The following is a 24874-nucleotide window of genomic DNA, read 5'->3' on the forward strand; positions in this document are numbered from 1 at the left end:
GACTGTCTCAGGGAGGCTTTAAGCACAGGCATATGGATCTACTTACAAGACTTCACACTGAATTTGTTCAGTGCTTGATCTTTCATCTCTCTAATGGCATTTTTTTTGTCACCAGCACATTCATGGCCTACAGTTGACTGCTTTTATTGCTTTTAATTAAAGTCTGAAGTAGAAAGTGTCTATTAATCAGTGTGTGAAGCCAATCATGAGTAAGGGCTTTATAAACTCTTTACAAGATGGATAGTAGTTACATAAATCGTTCCACCTTTGTCATCATGACAGAAAGATAGGCATTTAAGTTAATTATATCATGGGTAACACCTGTAATCTGGAAATTTGGAAGGCAGAACCTGCTATGACAGGCCAGCTACTTTTTAATTTTATTTTTTTAAGGAGCAAGACATATGTATAATATATATATACATATATATATTATATATACATATATGTATATATATAATTATATAGTCATTATATTCATTTCATATCACATTTGGAGATAGAATGAAGAATGATTTTTTTTAATGCTTCTTAGATCAGCATATAGTCAGGTAATCACTGAAAATGAACATTTTGACTCTTCTCTCCCTCCCCCTTCTCCTAATATCCATTAAATGGTTTAATTTTTTTCACATTTCCCAATTCAGAGTTATAGAATATGAACTTCTGATGATAAAACACTCAGCAATCTAGTCCCTTCAGTTTTTAAGTTGGAGAGAAATAAGGCATTTTTTCCCTGGTCTTTCTTTCTATATGCTGGAAAGTATTTTCAAATTTAATTCAGAGAAGAGACATCATAGTTCATTGTGATGATGAGAATGCCCAGTCTCACCAATACATATAGTTGTGTGGATTGAAATAAAAATATTGAATTACAATTCAGTGAAATTTATCTGAGGCCTCTGAGGGATTCCACAGAGCTCAATTCATTTTTAGTTGTTCAAGTGAAATGGTAAGATTTGAGCAGGTGGTGATTTAGTTTTCCAAGTTGTATACTTCCAATAACATCATGAATAAACACATCTCAGAGAGAGAAGTGTGTCTCATTCTTTAGTGAAAATCAGTATTATTTAGAAATGTGGAAAGCAAGAATCTCTGGTCATTTAATATGGGCTGGAAATGGCAAGGAGTGGGGTTGTTTTTGATCAAAAGACACAGTTCAAAAATCAGGTAACAGAACTTGAAACCACCACCATCTGCAAAACCTTTTGGTTTTGCCTTTCATCCCTGTGTTTTGTTTTGCTTTGTTTTATTTTTAATTTCTTCATCTTACAGATGAAGAGAGTGAAATAAAGTATTCCAAATTTCATTCTGCCTCTAAAATGCATGAACAATTATGGATACTGTTTTTGCTAATTCTTCCTCTTCTTTCTTCTCTTTTTTACTGGACCCACCTCCAGCATCCTTTTGAAGTCAAAAGTTGCAGGATGTGAGCATTCGAGATAAAGAAATAGGGAGATTGTATATGAAACAATGTCTAAGGACACTAAGCTTCACAGTGAAATCTTAGGTATCAGCTCCAACATTACTATTCACCACATTGTGACCCCTCTGTTGTTACAGCACAGTGCAGCCTTGTCATTGCCCAGCCGTCTCTGTGCTCTCCCGGTGGTGACAATGTATTCATTCCATGCCCATTGTCAGCCATGGCCCTATGACTTATTTTAGCCAGTGGAACGTGATAAATATTACATGTAGGAAAAGACTTTAATGTTGTGGCTGGTTTTGCTTTTTTTCTCTATAATATGAATTGATGCCCAGAATGGAGTCTGTGCTTTCAACCTGGGTTAATGAAAGAGAAAACGCATGGAACGAAACCACAGACTGCAGCACATCTACAGTCAACCTACGGCCTACATGCAGTGAAATGTAGTGAACTGAGGTTTACTCTTTATTTTTTTAAACCTCACCCGAGGACATTTTTCTATTTTTTGTTCAGATAGAGAGGAAGGGAGAGAGAGGAAGAGAGAGAGAGAGAGACATCGATGTGAAGGGACACATCGAGTGGCTGCCACCCGCACGACCAACCAGGGCCGGGGACAAACTGCAACCGAGGTACGTGCCCTTAGCGGGAACCGAACCCAGGTCTCTCTGTACCGCAGGCCGACGCTCCAACGGCTGAGCCAAACCGGCCAGGGTTACTCTTTATAAACCTCTGAGATTTGGGGGTTGTTCATTACCACCCAAGATGACTATTACAATTATGTGTTTTCCACCATCTTTATTTTTTAATATCTGTCATTTTGATTTACATGGCCATGATGCTGGCCAAAGGATATCACTGAACCAGGAAATCATTTTTTTTTTCTTTATTGATTTTTAGAGAGAGAGTAAGGGAGAGGGAGAGAGAGAGATAGAAACATCGATGAGAAAAAACATTGATTGGCTGCCTCTTATATGCCCCAAGTGTGGGATCAGGCCCACAACCTGGGCATGTGCCCTGACCAGGAACTGAACCGGCGACCTCTTGGTGCATGGGTCGATGCTCAACCACTGAGCCACACCAGCCCAGCTGAACCAGGAAATCTTTCAGAAAGATCTTCTTTGCCCATTGCCCATATCATCTAAATCTACTCATGAATACTGGAAATACTCATGAATACTGGAAATATATAATAGTCAGTCTCAAAGATGACTTATGACAGAAGTGCTGGTCACAGCACATAATACCCCAGAAATAGGACTTGCATCTTTAGGTCCTATTTCAAGAAAACGTATCATTAAAAAAGGACTTCTCTTTGAGGATGCACTAAATACCTCTTATTTCATTCTGATTACTTCTTACTCATAAAATTTGTAACATTTGAGCATAGAGAGGTTTTAAAGATTACCTACTACAGTACCCAAGCACCCATACATTCAAACATCACAATTCTCAAGTCTTCAGTTAATAAATGGGAAACTGGAATCCTGTCAAATTACAATGGATCAAGCTTCACAAAAAATTGATAGCAGAGGCAAGATTAAAATCATGTTTTGCCATTTCCTATCTAGATCAAACTTTCTTATCACAATAATCCTTCCTCTTTTAAACAGTTATATGTTGATATCATTTGGGCATTTCTTTTTAAAATATGCCCGAGTCTCATCTTACTCATTTTGAGCACTGGTGTACACTTCCTCATTCCATGAGAGCTACTGCAATGTGAAACTATACATTACTAAATGAAAAATACTTTTTGTTATTTATTATTGTCATAATTACTGACCAATCCTAGATCTATACAAAAATGAACACTGCTGCTTTCTACATGATTTAATTTCAGAGGAAAGAAAACACAATCATACCCACCAAACTTGTCACTATATATACAATTTCTAGGTTCTACTTGATTTTTATTGTTTAAAACATGGTAATCTTATGTGCAACTCTATTAGTTAATTATTTAATTACATTCAAAGACCAAGTGTATGCCAGTCTCTCTTCTAAGTATTGCCTATGTATACATATCTCCTCAAAAAGCAGGACAGTACTTAAAACTATCATGTAAGTGGTGTTGACTGAACTCCCTGCCCCACCAGGGGTCTTTTGATGCAAAAGTCATAGCAACTAGGACAGATTAAGGAAAGGAAGCCAACAGAACGTTTACCTCCTTTGTAGTCACTCAACTATATTAGTAGGTGTAATCCAACACAGCTTCTTACCTACGAAGTCTCCAAGCATGCGTACTCAGTGTACATGCAAACCACATCCAGCAGTGCAAGCCCATTTGCTTTCCCTTGGTCTCAAATTTTACTCCTTTGTAAACCTCTCCCAAACCAATTCTTGTTACTCTACAAGGAGGATCTATATGGACAACCAGGCACTTCTTTGATACTATTTACTTCATCTGTATGGCCTCTCTCTCTTTAATATCAGCCTCCCGAGGACAAAAACATTTCATCTACCAAGACCAGGATACGTGCATTTTTATTTCAACTATATAAATGTATAGTTGATTCTATTGTATTTGGGCTCTTGTGTGCTTGGTTTCCCTGAGAGTCCATTTTTAACACAAATTTAGATACATTGTAGTCTCTGCTTGCTGTTCTTCACTTTGTCTGATCTGTCACATCTATGACTAGTATACTCTTATGAATTTCCTCATTTAACGTATTCTAATTAACGTACTCAGAGAAATGAGAAAATTTAACCCTGATGTATTTTTACTTTCCAAGCTAATCTATTATTTTTTAATTGGTATTACCCATATGCTCCCAACATTTCTTTTAAAACATTTTAGTGAGAATAGCCCACTATTTATGTATTAGATATTCATTTGGCCCTTCTCAGGGGGAAGAAGAAGAAAACAGAGGAACTACATCTGGTTTTATCAGGTAAGGTCTGTCATAACCTAGCAAAGCTCTGAAACAATGGAGCACAGCAGAGGCTAAGGGTTAAGGATATGAAATTATGGCAGAAGAATGACAAGTTTATGGTGAGAGACGGGGTGATTATTGATCAATTTCAGGGTCTCCTGGTTGATAAGTTCAGAGTAAAGCATAATAAAGAGGCATAGACTTTAGATTTTTATAAAAAATTTTTTGGTCTAATTAGAACCCAATGTAGACTTGTCAACTTTTTATTTTGTCCTAATATATAAATATGAAGATAGATAAAATGGTGTTTTTTCTCCTTTTGCTATAGAATACTGAAATTTATTTATGGAAAATCTGTGGACTAGTATTGGGAATTGCTTGCACAGAATACTCAGAATGAGGAGTTAAAAATATACTACAGGCAAAAATATAAACCTAAATATTTAGTTAAAGATCTAAATGATATTTCCAGCTTGTTAATGAAAGAACTTAGCACATTAAGAAACTATTTCTAAGTTAGTTCTTACTCATATAACTATCTCATAAAAATGGCACTCAATCATTTCTAAGGTTTTGGTAAGTTGGTAAGTTTGTTGATTGGGAAATTAAATCCAATCTAGTCATACCAGAATATCCATCTAAAATGTTTCATTTTTGCTAGATAAATGCCCCTCAATTCAAAGTTATTATTTTAAATAATGACAGGGTAGAGTTGTGACTTTCTGTTATAGCAAGTTCACAAAAAGTGTTTCAAATTGTATGGCCATTCATTTCTTAGTAAAATGACAGTCTTTGCAGGGATACTTTTTTTTAATTGATTTTTTTTTTTTTTTTTTTTTTTTTTTAGAGAGAGAGAGAGAGGAAGGGAGGGAGAGATAGAAACATCGATGTGAGAGAGAAACATTGATCGGCTGCCTCCTGCTCGCCCCCTAATCGGGATTGGGCCTGAAACCTGGGCATGTGCCCTGACTGGGAATAGAACTAGGACTCGTCAGTCCAGGCGACAACGCCCAATCCACTGAGCCACACTGGCCAGGCACAGAAATACTTTCTCTCTCTCTTTTCAAAATTTGTTTTCTTTATTGATTTTTAGAGAGAGAGGAAGGGAGAGGGAGAGATAGAAACATCAGTGAGAGAGACCATTGATTGGCTGCCTCCTGCATGCCCCACCCCACTGGAAATTGGGCCACAACCTGTGAATGTGCCCTGACCGGGAATCAAACTGACAACGTCTTGGTGCATGAGTCAATGTTCAATCACTGAGCCACATCAGCTGGGCCTAAGGGATACTTTTTTTTTTTTTTAAACCTCACTGGAGGACATTTTTGCATTTATCTTCAGACAGTGCAGGAGGGAGAGAGGGGGGAAGAGAGAGATAGAAACATTGATGCGAGAGAGACACATTGAGTGGTCACCATGCATACGACCCCAACTGGGGCCGGGGAAAAACAGCAACCGAGGTACATGCCCCCAGAGGTTATCAAACCCGGGACTCTCCTGTCCACAGGCTGATGCTCTAACCGCTGAGCCAAACCGGCCAGGGCCTAAGGGATACTTTTAATGAAGGAACTTCAAAGTATGTATCGATATGTATTGTCAACCATTTTTATTTTACAACATGCTCCTTTCCTAAATGTCTTTTGGTTCCTTCAACCTTTTTTCAAGGGAAAAATATTGCTTTAATGCATAAATAGGTCAATAGAGACATACAGTGACCAAGTTAGATGAGAATCCACACAGTGGACAAGTTAGATGCAACATTGTATATCAGTTTTCTAGGCTTGGCTCTGCTAGTCATTCACTCATGTATTAACCACTCTACAAAATTTTACCTTGAACCTCCTAGTCACTGTTTTATGCACTGGGAATATTACAGTGAAAACAAAATATGCAAAAATCTCTGCCTTACTGTTACTAGACTAAGCTATGGCATACTAAAAGAATTAAGGTTTAGAGCATTCCTACTTTGCTCTGTAGCCCTGGGAGAATATGCTTATACGGTTGACCATTGAACAACACAGGTGTGAACTACATGGTTCCCCTTATGCAAGGATTTTAAAAAATAGATACAGTCTACCCTCTCTATCCCGAGTTTTACATCCATAATTTAATCTACTCTGGATCAGAAACAGTTGATCTGCAGATGTGAAAAGACTATGCCATTTTATAGAAGGACTAAGCATCCACAGGTTTTGATATCCATGGGATTCCTGGAACTAATCCCCCATAGATATTGAAGGATGAGTATAGTTTAGTTTTTTGGGGAGGGCAAAAGTCAATTGTGGATTTTCAATTGCAAAGGTGGGGAGGGGTTGGTGCCCCTATTACCTGCATTGTTCAAGGGTCATCTGTATATCTTAAATAAATACTTTGGCATTTATTTAAAAATTATAATGTGTCAAACCCAGTGCTATATGCTGGAGTTACAATGATGAAGATGTTATGTTCCTATTCTCAACATATCTCTTAATCTATTCAATTTTAAATAATATAGTCACAATGCAATGTGATCAGCACAAAAATCGATGCATGTGTTCAGTTTAGAGGCAACATCGGTGTAGAAGAAATGCAGAGGATATTACAGGTAGGGCTTGTGTCAGGGGAGTCTTTGCAGAAATTTATTTAAAAAATTTTTAAAGGTTTTTCTTGTTTTTATTATTTTAATTATATAAAACATCTTTATGGTCACAACATCAAAAGTAAATAACTGGCCAGTTAAAAACTTCCATTCCTATTCTGTCACCCACCACCACACATAAAATTTAGTTTTTAAGCCAAATCTGAAGGAAGTATTATACAGCTTCCGCACACATAGTCATTATGGTGCTCTTAAATATTCAGACTTCTGGTTTCAGTGCAGACAGATTGAATTTGAATCTCTGGGTGTGGGGCCATGGAATCTGCATCTCAAATAAGAGTGGTATTCTTTAGTATAGCGGAGTCTAAAACTCACTCTACTAAAGTTTTGTTAAGATGATCTGAGAAAAGGAGCAACGCAGTAGAGTTGTGGTGGAGTGGTTGATACAGAAACATTCTTTGGGTTCACTATAGAGCTTGGTATCTGATGGTAGGATAGGCTTTAGGGAGGTGTTCAAAGGCGATTAAGAAAAAGAATAAGGTAGCCCAGCATTTTGACATTTTAGAGTGAAAAAGGCAAATCTGGGATCTTTATGGTGCACAAATGAAGTTGGAAAGCAAAGGAACCCCAAAAGAAGCATATTCAAAAGCCCAGGGGAGAGAAATGAAGGTCTGATCCAGGGCAAAACAGGGTTCCCAAATGACATCTGCTCTACCTATTACAGGATACAGAAGATTTCTTCAACCTGAAATTAGCCACTGACACACCCCAATTAAATAGAAGTATCAGCAATCATTTAAAATTTTGATGTTGAGGCTATTCTTACAACTCTTCTCTTTATCAGCTTCTTAAAGCTCAACTCATTGTTTCAAATGACATTTTCAATAGCTAGAAAATGAATTATTCAATCAGTAAATGTAAATGAACTTGTACTTGGAAATAAGTAATTGGCCCATGGTTTCCTTTCACTTGATATTTCACCAGCCCAGTACAGAAATATGCTGTAGTTGCATTTAGATGTCTGGACCATGCATTTGATAATTATAACACACAAATATGTATTCTGTAATTTCATGTTTGAAAATACTATACTATTTGCTACTATATTTCAAGCCCTTTGGGCATAGGAACGTGTCTAATTCTAACTGATATAGACCAAGTCAGTATCATTTACATATACATAAAGGTTACATATAAATATGAAGATTTAATAAAATATAAAAATGGATAGTTATTGACCGAAATAGTCTAAATATTCTCCTCAGCCTGACTAATCCTTTGATAGATTTTTTATAGCTATATCTATAAATAGATACAGGTAGATATAGGCTCCTAGCCTCCGTTTTCTTAGAACATTTTCTTTAGAAATCTTGCAGCTGTAAATTCTTTCTCTGTCTCTTCGGGATGTAAATCTTCTATACCCCAGGAATGTTCTATCCAAGGATCTGGGAGGCATCCTTTGAAAGGTGATCATCAGAAGGCTTGTGCTCCATCTCCCAGTCTCTGTGGAGGGTAGAATGCTAACTTTCATAAGCTCCCATCAGTAAACACAGATGGCTTCATCAAGTTGACCAAAGTCTCCACAAATGCATTCAATACTTTTCCACTAGCTTACCTCAGGGCTTAAACTTTTTGTTTCAATTGAGTTAAGTTCAATCTCTCCTATTGCAATAGTCTTGAATAAACCTTCTTGCCTGTGTAATGAGGCTGGGGCAATATTTTTTTTTACAGTCCATGAGCATATAACAACAGACTCTTGTGGTATCCATATACTGCAGCTAATACACATACATCTTATAAAAACACTTTGTTAGTTCATCTGTTTTAAAAAGAAGACATTATGCTTAATGATTATATTATTTGTGCCCTTTTGAATTGCAATTAATATATTTATTTATTTATTATTAATTCAACAAGTATTTATAAGAATGCAGTTAGGGGAAGTTCAGTATATCATACATAAATGGAAGTTGCTGATAAAAAAAATTGTTCCATTTGAAACATCTTTACTCTTTATCCCCCTTCCTGCATGCATTGGGAAGAACAGAGATGTTGTGTTATTGCCTTGTAACACTCTTGTTCTGGATCTAGACGTAAAAGAGGAGGCAGATTTCTTTAAATATTTTTTTCCTCTTTTTGTTTTCAGGAATCTTGAACTTTTAGAAATTATATGTGATTTTATTTCCAGGATTTGAGGTCTGCGAGTATGGTCATTAACAATAAAACAACAACAAAAACTCCCCAAGAAATATTAGTGTTTTTCTTTTTTTGTAGTTGCATTCATGAAGTCCCCCCGCCCCCCCCCCCACCAAGACAGGGATAGGGGTTACATGTTTTTCTTCTAAGCAATTTAAAGCCTGTTCAAAACTGAGTACAAAATTGTGCCCAGACACTGACACCCTCACCTTGAAGATATTGACCCTATGGTAATCTAACCCCTGATAAAAGTGAGAATTTTTATTTTGCTTTCTAATTTTTCATGATTTAAAAACAAGTCCAAGGTAGGTAGTTAAGCTGTAATCGCTTCTAATGACTGTGATTTTTAAGAACAATGATCGTCTGAGATGAAACTATCGGGTCATTCATAGGTTAGTAAACCTTTTGGAAACTCAAAAACTCAATTACTTCTGGTAGAGAAGGAACTTTAGAGAACAAACCTGTTGTGCCTTTGGTGATAAATGGATAATTCAACCAGTGAATGTATAAAAGAAGACTATTTACTCAGGTGTGGAGTGAATATTGTATTAATAAACAATGAAAATGAGTATTGTTAATTAATTAACAATATCAGGAATGAACTAGTTACTTAATTTCATCAAAGAATTTTATGAATGAAAATATGAAGGGAGTTAATTTAAATGACTAAATAGGTCAGTCCATCAAAAATATGACAGATATTCACTTAAGAAAATACTTTTATTTTTTCTGCATGTTGTTTAGCAATAGAAAAATATCTGCTGTGAGATAAATATCCAGTGGGTTTGATCTGCTGTTCATTAGTGTAAAAGGAAGAATATATTTTTATTACATTGAGGTCAATTCATTTAATTTTTGTGTATTTCAAAGACAGATGTTTAAACTGAACAATTCTATGTAGGGTAATTTAAAATTAAGCATTTCTCACATGTATGTGTGTGTGTGTGTGTGTGTTAGTTTTCTTAGAAATGTATGATCCTAAAATGTGATAACTTAAATATTTCTAGCTACTGAATATCTTTATCTCATATTACTTTTCATTTCTTTCCATGGGCTACTCATTAATTAAAAATACATAAGATCATATGATTTTGAATACCCCAAGTAGATAGGCTCAAGCAAGACATATGAATTATAATATCAGAAGAATAAGACTTGCTTTCTCTACTGATCATTGGTATAGTCTGTCTAAAACTGATGCCAAAGATTAGTTGACTTGATTTAAAATCTTTAAGCTATCAATATATAAGTCTCCATAGTATGTAGGGCCCAGCACGTGACACAATAGAGAGAAAAAGTCCTCAAGCCATTTAGGAGCCTTTCCTTTTCTCCCAGATGCTGCCTCCTAAGTGACTGTGGCTACCACTGGTTTCATTCAAATACTGATCATGTTTGCTTAATTATGATGCTCCCTCTTTGTCTCAAAAGAGAGTTGGTATCTTCTGTCTTTTGTATCTGCATTTCTTTTTCAACTCTCATTATCATAAGCTATTATGTTGTTAGGCCCAGTGTGTGTGTGTGTGTGTGTGTGTGTGTGTGTGTGTGTGTGTTAATGTCACTGTAGTTTTGTTTCTTGGCTGTTTGATAAAGTCATTCATCAGGCAGCAATTGTTTTATATAAGCAGTGAAGTATGTGTAGGAAGAAAACAAGTATCCCTGGGAGTAGTCTCTATATGTATAATTGCTCATAATTTGCTATCTGAATTCCATTTGTTTTCCCAGATGTTGTGTGATAAGAGAGATGCTTGTTTATGCATCACTCACCTGGATCATATTGCAAGAACTACGAACTGCATTTGCAAGTACAATTTCAGAGTGCCTGGCGAGTCTCACCATAGCCCTAGAATGACAAGGATGTTTCCAGGATGCATGGATAATGTGTGTTATACACCTTGTTATAAAATTTTGTCGAGTGTGTTGTAATATCTTTGATGTAGAAAATTGCTCCTCCTCTTCTTTGCCTCCTGTCTGTCTGCCTTTGTCAGGGCTTTGCTGGATGGCCAGTGAAGCTCAAATAAGATGCACGTGGCAGGAATTAGGAGAAAGAGCAAGCTTCCTTGGGGATCTCTGAGAGAAAGGTGCTACAAATAAAGAATATAAAAAAGTACATGGAGAAGAGAATGCTTCCTAGATGGAATTTAAATGAGCATTTCAAAGCCACAATATTTTCGCTGTGCTGTTGAAATCATATCAACCATTTTAAAACTATTTTGTAAAACATAGAACTGTATAATATGATGCTATAGGTTTTATCTTAGGAACACTGTGGCCATCAAAATTATGCAAAAGACAAAAATACCTAGATAAAGTTAGTGTTGTCACTGGACATTCTGCTAGACATACAGGCAATGATGACTTATGTCCAGGGAAACTTTAAGGTATGAAAAACACAATTTAGAAACCTATGTAGGAATACTTAAGAGGAAGCTCAGTCCTATGTGATCACATGAATTGCCTTAGTCTTATTTACACATCACTCCTCTAGATCATCTTGCAAAAAATGAGGGCTAAAATTTGTAAATATACAATCTCTGTGCGCATGACAAAACATAAGAAAGAGAAAGAACGTTAAATAGCCTGGTAACTATTGTGGGAAAGGGAGTGAGGAGTTTTCTGGCTGTGTAGAGATGCAAGTTTAAAATGAAAATTTGGATTTTTAAAATACGTTTCTTGACTGGTGCACTAAGTACTGTGTCTCCCTACCTAAATTCCTCCATAAATTGGGAATCAGGTAAAGAATCTGAACTATTATCGACAGCAATTTATTTGAATTTCACAAAACATATGATACATCTGAAGAGCAGAAGGAAGTCATAGGCACATTTGCATATTTATTTCCTTTCACCCTCTCTCCCCTTCAGTTCCTCGCTCCTCCATCCCTCCCACACTCCCTTTTATTCTTCCAAGTCCGAGTGCTGCTACTTACTTATTATGTAATATTGACAAGTAACCTCTTGTGCATCAGCTTCCCATTAAAAACAAACAAACAAACAAAAAAACAGACATAAAAAGAGCATAGTGGCCTGGCCAGTGTGGCCCATGCATCAAGAGGTCACCAGTTTGATTCCCAGTCAGGGCACATGCCCAGGTTGTGGGCCTGATCCCCAGCGGGGGGCATGCAGGGGCGCCCAATCGATGTTCTCTCACATCAATGTTTCTATTTCTCTCTCCCTCTAAAAATCCATAAAGAAAAAAAAATTTTAAATAAAGAAGAGCATGGTGGACCTGGCGGGGCTGTTTCCAGGATGAAGTAAGTTCACAGAGATGAGATAGATGCTGCTGGTTTAGGCCCAGACGCCCGCCCGCAACCCTTCTCTGCTCCGGTGGTCTGCCCTTCCCTCTGGGCTGCGGCTGCTTTAGCTCTCAGCTCCCATTTGATCTCTGTGTGAGGTTTGCCCTTGGGACCGTGGGAAATCCTTCTCGCAAGAAGGGGTCTGGGTCTATACCAGACCCTACAAAACCCAAGGCCCTGTATCAAGACACAACTCTGGGAAGCTCCTGCTAGAGTCTGGTTATAAGTCGGACTCTACCTGATTACCACATTTTTAAGTAGCTATTTTCCTTAAAGTGCTTTTTTAAAATCATTATGGATCTTTCCTGAGCTTTTCCTTCGATGCTGTGCATCATAAAAAGCTCTGCTTCTACGGAGCCCAATATAAGACTGGAAAACACTGTAAACATTCTGGGACGTTGTAAGTGCTCAATAAAAAAGTGCCTAGTATTGTCATTATAATTAATTCCTTCAATAAGTATGTATTAAACGCTACTATTTGAACAGGTGATGTGCTGGTGTGTCTCTTTCTCAGACATTAGTGACAAAACCCAGTGCATTGATTGGAAGCTCATAGTGGCTACATTTCTGGCAAGACTTGGGATTAAATGGAGAATATAGTAAATCAGTAGCTTAAGGAAGCACATTGATCAGTGTCTTTTAGGAAGATTTCTGTTATTTTTTTCTTTTATTTTGTAAGCTATTTGGTGAAATGTGGGATATTTTGAAACTCATTTTAATATTATATTTAATAATAAATGTACTTCTCCTTGTTTGTCTGCTTTATTTCCCTACCAAAGTTGAGTGTTTGTACTTCAGTTATGCCTTAATTAAATGACATATTCAACTCACCTTCTTACTACAAACTGTAGCCTTGCTAAATATCTTACCAAGTTAACCAGTTGGCAGGTTTTGTTTTCTTTCTCTAAATGTTCTTCTGGTTATGGCTTTGTCAAGATGTTTTTTCCAAAAAGTACTACAATATCCTGTATGAAAGGTTAAACACCCCGATTTAATGTTGGCTACCAGCTTTCTCTCAAAAAAAAAAATTCTCAGCAAAACCATAAAGCAAGCACATTCTGGAATGTAGACATTTGCATTATCAAGATTTCAAAGATATGAACGAAGTGCATTTAAACTCAGTGCATTGTGTTTTATTTTAGTGGAGATGTTTGCATAATATATATAGTATTCCCCCAAGCAGAGGGCAGGATCAAAGTGCTTATTGAGCTGAGCTCCCGGAAAGTGCACAAGGATTTATCTAAAGGTCAATGAATATTATCAGAAATGTTGTTCATCATTAAAAGCAGTTATAATAATGAAGTTGAAAGTTTATACCTAAAACTCAGCTTAAAAAAAAAATGTTTTATCGTGTATTTTATTTTTGACCTCCACCTCTACAAGAAGACATAAGGAGGGATAAGCACAGGTGTGGAAAGTTTTATAACTTAAACTTGCTCACTAAAGATATCTTTGTATCTTCTACCTCAAAACTGTCCATATGCTGTCATGTATCTGAGGGACATAGAGAGTAGAATTTATCTAGGAGTGAAATGGCTGGATGAATGAATGATTATGATTTTGAAAAATAGTAAAACTTTTTCAAAATATTTCAACCATTTCACCCACATATGTTCTGTACGAGAGTTCCAGCTCATCTGATGGCTCATCTATATTTGGTATGGTCTGACTTTTTAATTTTAGGTGCAGTATTCTAGTAGGTGTGTAGTAATATCACATTTTGCTTTTAATTGGCATGTCATTAATGACTAATAATATTGATAATCTTTATATGCTTATATATTCTTTTGTATATGTTTTGCAGAAGTACAGCAATCATTTACATACACTAACCCCCCCTTTCTTTTTAAACTAAGCTTTTGTTTTTCTTATTATGAAGCTTTGAGAGTTCTTTATAAACTGAATTCCTTGATCAGATATATTATATGCAAATATTTTCTCACAATCTACAGTTTTTCTTTTCATTTTCTTAACAGTACTCTTTCAAAGAGCAAAAATTTTTTATTGTGATAAAGAGCATATATTGATTTGTTTTTTATGGAAAGTATTTTTGCTGTCAAATCTAGAAATATATTTGCCTAGTCAAAGGACAAAAAAATATTCCTTTATTTTTTCTTCTGGAAGTTGTATAATTTTAGGTTTTACATTTATTTCTATGATCCATATTGAGTAAACTTTTGCATAAGATCCAAGGTGTGGGTTGAAACTCAGTTTTTTTTTGTTTTTGTTTTTTTGCTTGTTTTTTGCATATGAATATTTCATTGTTCTAGCACCAGTTGTGAAAAGATTATTCTTACTCTACACAATTGTCTTTGCACCTTTGTTGAAAATCAATTGTCCTTGTTTATGTGGGTCTATTTCTGAACGTTCTGTTCTGTTCCAGTGACCTATTTGTTTGTCTGCACCAATGCCACACTGTGTAGATGGCATGTCTTTGTCAGGCAGTGGCAGCATAGCCAGGGACTAGGTAACTCAGCCCTGAACCCTCATCTGGATTTATTTCTGATCCCTTTCCTCAGCCCCGTGCACGCACGTCAGAATCCCTGCAGTGTTGCCCACACAGGCCCAGACAGCATCCTGGGGCAACCACAGCCAAAGCTGGCTCCTGCAGAGGGAGACCTCGCTGATGGTCTCCTCAGCACCTGTAGTAAAACATCCACACCCTCTGAGTCCCTGCCCATCACCATGCGCTGCCCTGTGTCCCAGATAATATTCATGTTTGCTTGGGGACCCTGAACCAGCTGTGGCCCAGGTAACCCAGCAAACTTCATCCAAATGGCTGCAACTCCACCTTTTTTCTTTTTTTACTTTTTTTATCCTCACTCGAGGACATTCCTCTATTTTTTGTTCAAATAGAGTGGGAAGGAGAGAGAGGAGAGAGAGAGAGAGAGAGAGAGAGAGAGAGAGAGAGAAACATCCATGTGAAAGGGACACATCGAGTGGTTTCCACCCGCACAGCCCAACCAGGGCCGGGGACAAACCGCAACTGAAGGTACCTGCCCTTAGCGGGAACCGAACCCGGGTCTCTCTGGACGGCAGGCCGAGGCTCTAATGGCTGAGCCAAACCAGCCAGGGCTGCAACTCCACCTTTTTAACAAGGGCTGGTCTCTTCTCCCAGGTGTGCCCCTCCCTCGATGCACTCCTGCAGCCCTGATGGACCCTTTTGAGTTCTTTTCCACATTTTCACTTGCCCCCTATGATTAACTTATATTAAAAATTCTTTATGTTATGTATACATTATATATGAATTTTATGCTACATAAAATTACTTATATTAAAATACTCTCTACTGTGTGGTTTCTGTCTCCAGATTGAATAGGGACTGATCTAATCTTTCCCTTTAGTTTTAACTTAGTCTGTATATTTAAAGTAAATTACTTATAGGCTGCATATACTCTGCTCTTGATTTTTGTACAATTGACAAATGTTGGGTGTTCAAGTCACTCACATTTAATATGACTAGTGATATAATTATTTTTAAATTTATCATCTTGCTATTTACTCTCAGTCCAATTTGGTCTTTGTTCCTCTTTTTCTTCTTTTTGCCTTCTTTTTAACAAATTGAGTATTTAAAAATCATCCCCCATTATTTTGATTGTTGGTTTATTAACTATACCTCTCTGTCTTATTATTTTAGGGGTTGCTCTAGGTGTTAGGGTATACACATTTACCTCACCACTATCAAGCAATAGTATATGATGTCATCACAGGACAAGCAGCTTAAACAATCCCGTTCCAGACCTCTTCCAACCATCTTTGTGCTGTTTTTATGATACACTATATTACTTTTTCATATATTATAAACTTTACATTGTTAGTATGTTTGCTTAAACAGTTAATTATCTTTTTAAAATTTAAACAGTAAAAATAATTTTATATCTTCCTACCTTTGCCAGTGTTCTTCATCAATTGCGTGGAACAAGATTTCTATCAGGTATCATTTTCTTCTTCCTGAAGACATTTTTTACAGTACAAATCTGTTGGTGATACGGTCTCCTGGATTATATCTGTCTGAAAGTCTTCATTTTACTTTGAAATATTTTAATTTTTTATTGAGTATAGAACTCTAAAGTATTGAATTAATTGAGTATAGGATTTAAAGATTTCACTCTCTTATCTTTTACTCTCTTTCTGACAAAATATTGGCTATCAACCTTATTGTTCCTGGCTCTTTTTTCTCTATCTCCTTGGAAGATTTTCTCTCTGTTTTTTCTTTGTTTGTTTGTTTTGTTTAATTTAATTGATCTATTTATTTTTGTTACAGATGTTTTTTTTTTCTCCCACTGATTCGCCCCTCCCCATCCCTCCCTACCCTGTCCCCAGCCTTGTTGTCCGTGCCCATTGTTCATGCACACATGCATATAAGTTCTGTGGTTTATCTCTCCCACCACCCCCTCTTCTGGGGATTGTCAGACTGTACCTCATTTCCACGTCTCTGGAACTACCCCATTCCTCAGACTGTTATGTTCATTATATTCCACAAATAAGTGAGATCATATTATACTTGTCTTTCTCTGTTTGGCTTGTTTCACTTAGGATGTTACTTTCCAGGTCCCTCCATGTAGTCTCAAAGGATAAGAGATCTTTCTTTCTTACAGATGCATAGTACTCCATTGTGTATCTGTACCACTGCTTTTTTATCCATTCGTCTACTGATGGACATTTGGGCTGTTTCCAGATCTTAGCTATTGTGAATAGTGCTGCTACAAACATGGGGGTACAAATATTCTTTCTGATTGGTGTTTCAGGCTTCTTAGGGTATATTCCTAGAAGTGGGATCACTGGGTCAAATGGAAGTTCAATTTTTAACTTCAATTTTTGAGGTAACACCATATTGTTTTCCATAGTGGTTGCACCAGTCTGCATTCCCACCAGCAGTGTACTAGAGTACCCTGTTCTCCACACCCTCGCCAGCACTTGTTGTTTGATGATTTGTTGATGGTGGTAATTCTGACAGGTGTGAGGTGATACACACCTCATTGTTGTTTTAATTTGCATCTCTCTGATGATTAGTGATGTAGAGCATTTCTTCATATGTCTCTTAGCCATTTGTATGTCCTGTTTGGAGAGGTCTCTATTTAGTTCCTTTGCCCATTTTTTAATTGAATTCTTTGTCTTCCCTTTGTTGAGTTATATGAGCACTCTATATATATTGGAACTAGACGATCAACTTACAACATACACAAGAATAAACTCAAAATGGATAAAAGACTTAAATGTGACTCATGAATCCATAAAAATCCTAGAAGAAACTGTAGGCAACAAAATTTCTGACGTCATACACAGAACAATTTTCACTGATACATTACCTAAGGCAACAGAAACAAAGAAAAAAATGAACACATGGGACTACATCAAACTCAAAAGCTACTGCACAGCAAAAGATATAATCATCAAAATGGGAAGACAACCCACTGTATGGCAGAGCATAATTGCCAATGATATATCAGATAAGGGGTTAATTTTCAATATATATAGAGAGTGCTCATACAACTCAACAAAAGGAAGATTTTCTCTTAAACTTTGGTTTTAAGTAATTTGTGTTTGTTAACGGATGGAGCATTTCTCATGTTTACAGAGTTTGAGTTCATTGAGTTTCTTGGATTTGTGGGTTTACAATTTTTATCAAATTTGGAAAAGTTAAGCTATTGATTGTTCAAATGTATTTTTCTGATCCCCTTTCTCATTTGGGGACTCCAAATAATCAATATCATACTTCTTAAAGTTGGTTCCACAACTCAGTGATACTCCATGATTGAATATATATACATTCATATATTCAATCATCTCTCTCTTTTTAAGCTTATATAGTATATATTGCTGTATTTTTAAATTCAGTAACCTTTTAAAATAGCTAATCTGCCATTAATCTTATCCAGTGTACTGTTCATTTTAGACATTGAAATTTTCATCTCTGGAATTTCAATTTTTTTTTTATCTCTCATGTCTATACTTTATTTTAGAGTATGTAGAATACAGGGCCCTGGCCAGTTTTGTTCAGTGGTTAGAGCTCTGGCCTGTGGTCCGGAGACACCCGGGTTCAGTTCCCGCTAAGGGCACGTACCTTGGTGGCAGTTTGTTCCCAGCCCTGGTTGGGTTGTGTGGGTGGCAACCACTCAGTATGTCCCTTTCACGTCGATGTTTCTCTCTCTCTCTCTCTCTCTTTCCCTCCCACTCTATCTGAACAAAAAACACTGGAAAATGTCCTCGGGTGAGAATAAAAAAAAAAATTCGAATACAGGAATAATACCTATCTTAATGTCCTTGTCTGCTGATTCTGGCAGGTGTCAGTTCTAGGTTAGTTTTGATTGACTGAACACTCTCCTCATTTCAAGTTATGTTTTCTTGATTCTTTACATACATGTCTCACCTGTTTGATTGGATACAAGACACGACAACTAGATATTTTGAATGCCTCCTAATATTCTTGAGCATAGTTCTGGTATGTGGTTTAGTTATGGAAACAGATTGATACTTTCAGATTTTCCTTTAAGATTGGTTACGGAGACCAGAACATTATTTAATGTAGAGTCAATTGATTCTCTCTGACGCTGCAGGATGTCTTGTGAATACGAGTTTTTCTGATTCATCTGGTAGAAAGAGGCACTATTCCTGGCCCTCTGTGAGCCCCTGACACTAAAGGGAGTCTTTTGTAGAATGCTGGAATTCTCTGTCTTTGTGCATCTCTCTCCTGTGTACTGTGAACTCTCTCTAGCTAGGTCTCCAATGACTATCAGTTCCGTCTGCTCAAGGGACAGAGTGCAGTGGACTCTGCCTGGGATCCCCATCCCTGAACCATGGCCTGCTCACTCCTTCCAGAAGGTAATATGGGAAGATTGTAGGGCTCATTTTATTTATTTCCTGTCCTTCAGTGTGTTGGTTTTGATTGATGCCATAACAAATTAATACGAACTTAGGGACTTAAAACAACACTCACCCATTTTCTCACAGTTCTGTAGACCCAGACGTGGTATAACTCAACTGGTTCTCTGTCCACATGAAGCTCCTAGCAGAGCTGCATTCCTTTTGAGGTCTTCAAGGGACAGTTTGTTCCCAGGCTCATTCAGGTTGTTGACAGAGTTTATATCCTTATGGCTATAGGTTGTTATTAGCTTCTTGAGGCTAATCATAACTTTTGACTGGTAGCCAGCTTCAAAGTCAACAGTGGCTGTCAAATCCTTGCAGGCTTCTAATTTCTGGGATCTTTCCTAGTGCCTCATCTCTCCTGCCTCCTCTGTTCTCCTCTTCTGCCTCCTTTCACTAGGATCACATTTGGATGCCCTGGCTTATCGAGGGTGATCTATATTCAGTTTAGCAGGTTAATAACCTTAACATCTATCCACTGCAGTGCTTTTTATTAGTATTTGAATAAATACTAATGAAGGGTCATCTCTAAAATTCTGACTATCCTACTCAACAATTATCATTATTGTTTTTTTGTTGTTGTTTGTTTGTTTTTTGTCTGATGGCCAATTGCTTGAAAAATATTGTTTTTTTTTTTTTAATGAGTCTGGTGTTTTGTTTTTTTGCAGAGCAAACTGTGAGCCTATTTTTTCTGCTTCATATTGTACAGAAAGTCATGTCAGTGTTCAAGCTTTTACATTTTATCTTCCCCCATCTCTCAAAACTGGAGTCTTTGTGTTACTGTAAGAAGTGGAAAAGGGACTGTTGGCATGGTAAGGGGACCTTGTCTTATTATTGAGAAGTGTCTGGGTAAATCTAAACATTGTTGCCTTGGGGTCTGCAAACCGTTAGCTGGTCTCAATGGTTCCTTGGGTTGTCACAATGACATCTACTGTGGAAATCTATGGTCTGGGCCATTCAACTCTAGTGCAGAATTACCCATGCTCTTTGTTTTCTTTGCCCTAACCCTGATTTTCTATTGGAGAACTCAGAATACACACAAGCCTTATTCACCCTCAGCATTTTACCTCTCCATTTAGAAAGATATATTTATGACTGTCCACACTGTGGCTGTGGGTAATCAGGATTGCCACCTTAGAAAAGTCAATTGTTTTTCCATTGCCATGGCGTTGCTCCCACAATATTTGTGTAGACCATTATAATGGAAGGTTTCAACCTGCCCCAAGTGACGTCTGTAGAAGAGAGCCATGCAGGTCTTGAGTTTGTTGTGTCATACTCCAAGTCTGAGGCTGCTGGCTTCTCATTTCTTTGTCTTCCTTCCAACAGTCTTACAATCTTCCCTTGTTCCTAAACTGGTCAGAAAAGACATTTTCTACTTAGTCTTTCCAAATGATTTCCTAGAGAAATCTATTTTCTCTAGGATCTCCTAATTATTATTTAGAATTTCTAAGCTTTTCTTTTGATATTCTAAATGAAACAAAAAAATTACATTGATAAATTTTAAATATAATTTAGAATACATCACACAAAAAATAAATTTATAAGATTGTCAAGTCTGCATATTGGCATATTAATGCCTTTTTGTTCTCTCAAAAAATATCTAAGGCATTTCTGCATGTAGATCAAAGATTTGTGAAATAAATACAGATAATAGATAAAATGACAGGAAGTTAGTCGGGGGGGGGGCGGGTGTTGATCTATTAAATTACTGATTTGGCACAGCAATGGAAGAGAGAGCAAATAAAAAGCCACTGGGAGTAGAAGTTTCTGGCCCACAGTTTTCAGAGGAAAGTATAGAGATAAGAGAGGTGGACTCCACAACAGCCATCAAGGTCATTTAGAAGACAAATAAATGAAAGCAATGATCTCTACATCAAACAAGGTGCACTATCATGTCATGTAAAAAACGTATTTAATGTTTCTATGCTTTCAATACTTTCTGCGAATGTAATTTTGTACATGGATGAGGCACAACATAGAAGCAGGAACCCAGTACTCTTTTGGTTTTGTGTTTGCAGCTACATATCATTGAGAGTATAAACATATGATGAGATATCTTTCCTCAAAATATATCACTTGAACTATACAATTTTTTAAAATTTCATTTATTAAAATTAATATATATAAACTTTGTAAGATCTTACATGTATCTACTTTCAGGTCACATATAAGGAGATGAAAATAGACAATAGCAGTAAGTTAATAGGGGAAAAATAGCATACAACAATAGCGTGGTACTTTATTCTGAATGAATAAAGCAAGGTGAATGATCTGAAGAATGGTGTCATGACCAAATTGATCCACACTGAAGAAAGAAGAAATTTATTAGTGATCAGGGAGGTTGATACTAGACCTTACATTCTTTCTTATTTCTAAATACCAGAGCTAAAGAAGTGGGATTTAGAAATAAGCATCTAGGACACCTTTTTCTTCTATTATCATTGGGGTATAGTTAATCCCTTGGAACAACAAATATAAGTTTGAAAGAGCTTCTTGTTTTTTTTTTTTTCTTTTTTTCAACTCTTTCTGTGAAAGTGGTTTCCTTACTTCTATTGTCTGTTGGCAAAAGTGTTTAATAACATTTATCTTTAGACTTCTTATCCATTTGCCCTTTGAGATTTTTTTCTTTGTTTGTTTGTTTGTACCAGCCCTGTGAATCCATTTGATACTGAAAAAAATCGAGTATATTTGCTCTGTAAATCAAAACCATCTCAAAGCAGCTTGCAACTATACAGGACTCTACTTTTACTCTAAGCTGTCCACAGACAATAGGCAAACACAATAAAACGATGCTAGTATAAATGACAGTATCAGGTCATTTCCTTTTTTTTAAAGTTATGTTTGAAGAAAATCCACATCATATACCTCCCAACACAAAGTTGATAAACAAATCAATAAGAAATGAATATGCAGCTTATATTTATGGTCAAGAAGATATAAAAAAATTTACTTTTTCCTTTAACTTGCAAGCAAATTTGAAGGGGACTGTGTTACAAGATATGAGCATAAACTGTTATTATGTCTTCAGTTTTCTTTTTATTATTTTGTCATAAGGATAGGAAACACCCATCTGTATGCACAGTACTGGCTTATTTCCAAACTCTGTCATCAGATTTGTATTCAACTTAATGTTCATGGGTTTAGCCATTATAATTAATCAACCTCTAAGTGTGGAAAGATACTAAATTCTCTGTCCTTTCTCATTATTTAGATTTTTAGTTCTACAGTGAAGGGCGTCAGAAAAGATTAATTAAGTGAAACACTTTGAGGTTATTTTCCTTCATTGTACAGAGGATTCATATATATAACTGGCATTAGTGTTGGTGAATATTCCTCCTGTGATTCTCTAGAATATCAATGAAACCAGTGACTCCCTACATTAATTTGTCTAAGCAACAATGCCGTATGATCTACCACAATGAATACTTCTAATATTTTACTTTTTTTTATTTATCTTTATTTGTACTGAAGTAATAACCAGTTTTCATATATAAGGAAGCACACACTATGCTTTAGAAAAAAATCAAAATGTATTTTAGCTTAGAAAATAACTAACTCCAAATTACTTCCATATACTTGCTGAATCTCAATTTTCTCAGCTAACAAATGGTGGGTTAATATATATGAGCCCTAAGATTGTTTGCAATAAAAAAAATACACTATGAATATGCAAAGTATTTTAATTTAAAGTGAATCTCAAATATCAGATATCCAGAAGGACAGAGTCTAAAAATTGCTACTTGGAGTGAAACAAAGAGATTACCAATTTTAGTTTGGCCAGTGCTAATTGAAAGTGCTTGAAATCTCTTCTTTTACATGAAAAGAAAAATCCTTCTTTTAATATTTATTTTTTTCATTTATGAAATACATAGTCTTATGATGAAATGACTCAGAGGATGTCACATTAAATAGGTGAGAATTTATACTATGAACAATGCTTTGCTCTAAATTTTTGTTCACACTTATTGCACACATACTTATAAATATTAGCATTGAGGTAAAAAAAAAAAAAGAGAATTCAACAGCAAATTAAAAGAATCATACACCATGATCAAATGAGATTTATCCCTGGGACACAAAGATACTCAACATATGCAAATCAATTGGTGTGATACACCACATTAACAGAATGAAAGGTCATCTCAATAGACAAAAATAGTAGGTGAGAAATTTTAACCCCCTTTGGGGAAAAAAGAACTCTCAACAAATTACTATAAAAAGAATTTATTTCAACACAATAAAGACCATATATGAAAAGTCCACAGCTAGCATCATACCCAGTTGTGAAAAATTGAAAGTTTTGCCTCTCAGCAACAAGGCAAGGATGCCCACTCCCATCACTTCTACTCAACATAATACTGGAAGTGCTAGCCAGAGCAACTAGGCAAGAAAAAATAATAATAAAAGGCATCTAAATCAGAAATAAAGAAGTAAAACTGTCTTTGTTTGAAGATAACATGATCTTATGTGTAGAAATCTCTTAAAGGCAAAACAATTATTCAAACAAAAAATAATTCAGTAAAATTGTAGGGTATAAAATCAACATACAAAAATCAACATGCAACAAATTATCCAAAAGGGAAATTAAGAAGGTAATTTTATTTATAATAGCATAAAAAATTAGATACTTAGGAATAAACTTACCCAAGGAGATGAAATAGTTGTATACTCCAAATTACAAAACACTGAAAAAAGAAATTGAAGATGCATATACATGGAATGATATCCTTAGTTCATGAATTGGAAGATAATATTGTTAAAATGTTTATATAATACAAAGTGATCTATAGATAGAATATCATCTCTGTCAAAATTACAATTTTTTTTTTTTACAGAAACAGAAAAAGCAATACTAAAATGTATATGAGAATACAAAAGACTGCAAATAGCTAAAACAAACATCAAAAATATAAAATCTGGAGATACCAAATTTTCTGATTTTAAATATAATAGAAAGCTACAGTAATTAAAATAATATGGTATGATATCAAAACAGACATATAGACCAACGAAAGAGAATATAGAGCCCAGCCAGGCCATGGTGGCTCACTGGGTTGAGCATCCTCACATGCACCAAGAGGTCACCAGTTCCATTCCCAGGGCACATGCAGGTGTTGGAACTCGATCCCCAGTAGGGGGTATGCTGTAGGCAGCTAATGGGTGTTTCTATCGCTCTCTTCTTCTCCCTTCTTCTCTTTCTAAATAAATAACAAATTTTAAAAGAAAAAGAATACAGAGCTCAGAAATAAATCTACACATACAGAGCGGGATAAAAGGAGGTTTGCAGTTGTTTGTGTGGAATCAAATATAATAATAAACAAATAATAATAAAATATAAATCGCTTCATGTACTCACAACTGTAAACCTACTTTTGCCACACCCTGTATAAGTTCAAGTGATCTTGAAAGATGCCACAAATACACAATAGAAAAAGGATAGTCTCTTCAACAAATAGTTTTGGTAAAACTGTACATCTACAAGCAAAATAATAAAATTGCACCTTTAATTTACACCATTGACAAATGCAATTTAACATGCATTAAAGATTTACACGTTGAGACCTAAACCTATAAAACTACCAGAAGAAAACATAGGAAAAAAGCTTCATGATATTAGTTATAGCAATGTCTTTATAAATGACCAA

The sequence above is a fragment of the Molossus molossus genome, unplaced genomic scaffold (genome assembly GCF_014108415.1).
Source record: "Molossus molossus isolate mMolMol1 unplaced genomic scaffold, mMolMol1.p scaffold_m16_p_9, whole genome shotgun sequence".
Taxonomy (NCBI): domain Eukaryota; kingdom Metazoa; phylum Chordata; class Mammalia; order Chiroptera; family Molossidae; genus Molossus; species Molossus molossus.